Below are 6,000 nucleotides of genomic sequence, written 5' to 3'. Positions count from 1 at the left end.
GTGTTTAACTCAGATGAATTGAGAATGACATAGCAGAAAAAACAGTGGCCATCATTTTTTTACAGACAGAAATCCCTGGAGTGACAGCATAGATAATAATGTAAACAGCGGTGATGTGCTTCTAATTACTCTCTTGTATGATTCAGGTTCATCATGACATGTTGTTCTCAGACAGAATAACAATGCAGCCAGTGTCACCTGGAAATTCTGTCACCTAACAAAGAAGAAATGACAACTGGTACAGCCTAACAACCAATGCTGGATTAACCTGTTAGTGGGCCCAAAATTAGCTACTGGGCCCCTACTGGCCGCCTAACACACACACACACACATGCCTGGATCCGTCTAGTGGTCTATGCACCACTAATGTACAATACATTAGTGGTGCATATTCCTAAACAAATGTGCAACTACAGTAATTGACATGAAGTGAACCTGGGGTTTTGGGGCCTCTGGGGGTCTTGGGCCCCTGGGAATTTGCCCACTTGGTAATCCAACCTTGCTCACAACACTGTCACTCGCACAAGAAATTCTTTTTCAGAAATTGTTGCTAAACTTGTAAGAACAATAAGATAGACTTAAATGATTGACTGGATTTCAAACTTGGAGTTATCATTTATGTGTGCTGATATAACTTAATGTAGCTTAAAATATTATCAGGCCTTTAGCAAAGAGCCCTGGTAGCCCGTTGTTTTTGGAAGAAGATAGAGGTTTGGTGAGAACGGATGGTCCCCATGGGTTTCGGTAGAGAGAACAGAAAAATTTAATTGTCTCATTATTTCTCATGGAACCATGTGAACAGTGTGTGTTCATTGCGTTCCAAGGATATCACAGTTTCCAACACGACCTGGTGATTTTTACTGCATAAAATGGGAAACTGTGTAGACTATGAATATATCCGAATCGCTTGCTTTGTATTTTTTGTGAAAAATTCACAGCAAAGAAATTCCAGTAAAAGCTGTCAGTGAGCCTCCTCTATCAAACCAAAACTATGATGAAACTGTCAGCTTGCATCTCTTGGTCTTATTCATCAAATAGACTATATGATGAGGCACTACACAGTATCTGACCTGGTAAGTGTAAGAGAAGTGCATGCTAAAGGCTACAGCATATAATTGTCAGTGGTGGAAAGTAAGTACATTTACTCAAGTACTTAAGTACAATTTTGAGGTCCTTGTACTTTACTTGAGTATTTCCATTTTCTGCTACTTTATACTTCCACTCCACTACAATTAAGAGGCAAATATTGTGCTTTTTAGTTCACTACATTTATTTGTTAGTTACTAGTTGCTTTCCAGATTCAGATTAATAATACAAAATATAATTAACAAATCAAATGTGATATTATTATATTAATGTCTTTATTGATCCCCAGGGGAAATTCACAAGCTACCCAACAGTATATAAAGTAATGCATATATATATATATATATATATATATATATATGAGACTGTATGCTAGCTGTAAGGAAGGCGGCCGTGGACTAGTGAGTGTGAGAGCCACTATCCAGGATGAAACATCCAAGATCCACAAGTACATCCAAGATAAGGCCCCAACAGATGACGTGCTCAGGGAATGTCTCAGGCAATGGGGAACAGAGGGAGAGGTGCTGGAGGAAGGACCATCATGGGAGGACAAACCCCTACACGGGATGTACCACCAGAACATAACTGAAGTGGCTGATATCAAGAAGTCCTACCAATGGCTAGAGCGGGCTGGATTGAAGGACAGCACAGAGGCACTCATCATGGCTGCACAGGAGCAGGCCCTGAGCACCAGAGCAATAGAGGCCCAGATCTACCACACCAGACAAGACCCAAGGTGTAGGCTGTGCAAAGAGGCCCCTGAGACAATCCAGCACATAACTGCAGGGTGTAAGATGCTGGCAGGAAAAGCATACATGGAGCGCCATAACCAAGTAGCTGGCATAGTGTACAGGAACATCTGCACGGAGTATGGACTGGAAACCCCGAGGTCAAAGTGGGAAACACCTCCAAAGGTGGTAGAGAATGACCGAGCCAAGATCCTGTGGGACTTCCAGATTCAGACTGACAGAATGGTAATGGCGAACCAGCCTGACATCGTGGTGGTGGACAAACACCAGAGGAAAGCCGTTGTGGTTGACGTGGCGATACCAAGCAATGGCAACATCAGGAAAAAGGAACATGAGAAACTAGAGAAGTACCAAGGGCTCAGAGAAGAGCTGGAGAAGGCCTGGAAGGTGAAGGCAACAGTGGTACCCGTGGTCATCGGAGCACTCGGGGCAGTGACCCCCAAACTGGAGGAGTGGCTACAGCAGATCCCTGGAAGAACACCAGACATCTCGGTCCAGAAGAGTGCAGTACTAGGAACAGCGAAGATACTGCGCAGAACCCTCAAGCTCCCAGGCCTCTGGTAGAGGACCCGAGCTCGAAGGATGAGACCACCCGCGGAGGGTGAAGGACAAAGTTTTATATATATATATATATATATATATATATATATATATATAAATAAATAAAAATTTGCCTTACATTTTCCAGCTGCAATATTAATGAACATATGAATGCATCAATAATTCTAATCTAATTATATAATATACATTATTTTGAAATGAGCTATTCTGCGTTTACTTTTGGTACTTTAAGTATATTTTGTTCTTTTACTTAAGTCAAATCTTGAATGCAGGACTTTTAACAGAGTATTTCTGCACTGTGGTATTGCTACTTTCCCACTGATACTCTATAAAGTTCTCATATTTCCACTGGACTGTTGACAAGAGCTCTCTGCGTATCATCGTCCGTTTACTGCTCTCGGTCTGCGCATGAAACTCAAGATGGCGTTGCTAGGAAACCCACCAGCAGAGCAAGGTAACGCTGATGATCTTTGATGCTAACAACAGCTAACTGCCAATAGGAAGTTCTGGAGACAAGACCCCCCCACCGGTATTAGCTAGCTGAAGAAGCACCTTGATATTGTGTATTTCAGACATAACTTGCTACGTTATTTTAGAAGATGGACTGTGTAGTTTTGATAACGTTAGCTAAGTCATGTCAGCGACACAGTTTTGTGCTATCAGTGCTTAGCTAACGTTACTGTTTTCCTCCAGCAACAGCCTGTCAACGAAATGTGGACCCTGTGACAAGTGCGGAGGACGTTTTTCATCCACACACTCGGAATAGGAAATGTCAAAGACGACTTAACCTACAGCTCTGCCGTCAAAGTCCAGCCCATGGAGACACAACTTAGACCTACAAAGTAAGGTAAAAGTTAAGTAAAAGTTCTTTTTTTATGTTGTGTCGGTCGCCGTGCCACATTAATGCACTGTGCCTAAAGTATAACTTACCTCTGACATCCAAAACTTGTGACACTGCAGCTGTAATGTTACTTCAAATGGTTACAGAGCCTGTTAGGATTAGCCTCTGTCAAACTGGCTCTGTGATGTCATCATGGTGTGGTATGATGTGTATGAGTAAATCTCTCCATAGTGAAGTCTTCTAGCTCTTTATAGTTAACCTGCTAAAAAATCATGCCTTTTTATTTGCATTGCAGTATATTAGGCCCAAATGCTTGCGGCTCTGTGTGTAACACTGATAACTAAACCAGGACCAGAACTAATCCATGTTCAACACACTTTAATTATTTGGAGATTGAGTAATTTGGAAAGGAAAGCCAGGCGAGGTACATCATATTTCCTATTATAATTTCATGTCTTTTGGCCTGACTATTAGCATGTAGTGTTTTATTATGTTAGACTGTAAGGGAGGCATTTTTCTCCTTTACATGCTGTTTTTGGGATGTTTCTGACTATAAATGCTTGCTTTTTTTCCAGCATGACTTGTTTTAAATTAATAAAGTGCATTGTTATGTATTCTACTGAATAGACTATATGCTAGTTATCAGGGCGAGGGTTTTTTTCTCAGTATGAGCTGTAACTGTAAGTGGCAACATTCCGTATTAAAATAATATTGTAATCAATCAAGATTTATGAGTAAATCTGGCATAACTGCCAGTGCCTGTCCAGCCACTGACATGCTGTTGTGTTGTTCCACACTGTCCTTCTTGTTTTGAGTTTTTCTTGCCATCTATCCCTTCACTCCCCTTCCTCTGCTGTGTCCTTAACACAACCTGATTATTATTTTGTACCTCTCGCTGTTCTTGTTGGCCTCCTTCGTTCTACCTCCCATGCATCTGTATCTCCTTGAAGAGTGTGTGTGTGTGTGTGTGCGTTTGTGTGTTTTGGCACATTTCTGCAGCTCTCATGTGTGATGAAGGTTAAAATTGCATTTGTTTAAGACCTCCATTTGGAGGAAGAAGCTAGAGAGAAGAGAGGAAAAACTACATACTGCAGCACAACTGGCATGTGTCTTGTTTTCTTTTCTTTTTTAAAATGGATTGTCAATAAAGCTTGCGAACAAAATTGTTATTTGGCAGTCATGGCACACAACAATGTAAAATGTTATTAAACATATTCAAAAAACTTCCTGAAAAAATGAAAGAATTTGGAGAGTGCATACCACTGCCAAGGCTGTACACCCTCAAAAATGGTTTTAACTTTTATAATAGAAAATGTTGAGAAATGTTTAATCTGCATTTGCATCTAAATGCAGTGACAGAGAATCATGGGGTACATGTGTCATGTACGTTTTTCATTCAAGTAAGAGTAGCCTAGTAGTTCATATGAAAAGTATTAGGCCTATAGCTAGTATCATGAATTGACTTTCAGTGGAATCGTATTATGATGATATGATCATATCATTTTACAAAATTCTGTTGTCCAAATTAAAGATTTAAATTGTAATTAAAAACTAACAAAATGACTTAGTGAAGCTTTTCTATTAAAATGTGAAGAGTTTCGATTTGATTTTATGGATAACAGTAGAACACAGTTTATTACATGAATCATTAATTTGAGTATTTTATATTTAATCTTGCTTACATTTACATTTATAGTGTAGTTTATGGATGCAATGAAATTGGCATGCCTTCCTTTACAGGCCAGTGGGCCATCTTTGCATATTCTCCTGTGCTACTGAGCAGCCAGAGGAAGGCAAAGGAAATAGGAGAAGGGCAGGGGAGCCAGAAAGTGAGATAGCTGGACTGGACAATGAGGGATATGAAAGTTGATGACAGCACATTAATGGGTGAGAGATGGAATGAAAAGAAGTGAGTGTAAAGATGGCAGTGATGTTGATAGATTTTCAATGTAGTGAATCCCCCGGGACTCACAGGTGGTTATTTGAGTGGGTGCCCAATAAAATTTGTGTTTTTTGACAAATTGTAGTGTTAAACTTGTGTTTGATGTTATATGGTTATAATTATGGTTATTAATGTCTGTTGAAAATGTATCTGAAAATTAAACAAATAAAATCCCAAATCTGTAAATACACTGCAGACACACAGCAGCTGGCAGAAAGAGGGGGGTCATATTATACAGAGAAATATTAGCTTTTTCTGGGTGAATAAATGTTAAAAAGGGAAGCTAAAGGGCAACAAGAGAATGCTGAGCTTTCAAGTTTCATCAGGAGTCATAACACCATCAAGCACATCATGTTTAAATAGGAAAGTAGTTTAAAAACATGCACACAAAGGGCAACCATTTACTGCTTACTGCTGTTAGAAACTGAGTACAATTAGCTGATAATTAGCCTGATCAGCCACCGTTAGTAATTAATACAAACTCACATTATTAGACAGTAAACCATTAATCAAGCCATTAATCAAACCAATAACTAACCGCAGTCACGTCAGACACACTTATCATACTTTAGCAGTTACCTAGTGTTTCTGTAGTGGTGAGAAAACATAAAACACAATAAAGTATTAGCAGTTTGAATTAAACTAGAGCTCCCTGTGTGAAAATATTATGCCAAACTCACTTGAGATATATATATATATATATATATATATATATATATATATATATATATATATATATATATATATATATATATATATATGTACTAGTAAGAAAATAAGTGTTGTCAGCAAGCATGAGGCAGAAATACTTAATCTGCATG

At 39.1% G+C, this 6,000-nt stretch overlaps 1 long non-coding RNA gene across 2 annotated transcripts in view; it reads left to right on the top strand.

The window, feature by feature from the left end:
• Window positions 1-2,791: 2,791 nt before the first annotated feature.
• LOC122880053 overlaps window positions 2,792-6,000 on the top strand; it is a 106,692-nt gene continuing 103,483 nt past the window's right edge. For both annotated transcript variants that reach the window (XR_006378824.1, XR_006378823.1), the window contains exons 1-2: window positions 2,792-2,925; window positions 3,090-3,243. This is a non-coding gene — a long non-coding RNA (uncharacterized LOC122880053). The remainder of the gene's footprint in view (window positions 2,926-3,089; window positions 3,244-6,000) is intronic.

This window comes from Siniperca chuatsi, linkage group LG8 (genome assembly GCF_020085105.1).
Source record: "Siniperca chuatsi isolate FFG_IHB_CAS linkage group LG8, ASM2008510v1, whole genome shotgun sequence".
Taxonomy (NCBI): domain Eukaryota; kingdom Metazoa; phylum Chordata; class Actinopteri; order Centrarchiformes; family Sinipercidae; genus Siniperca; species Siniperca chuatsi.
Note: the sequence above shows the minus strand (reverse complement) of the source record. Positions and strands in the feature narration are given on the sequence as shown.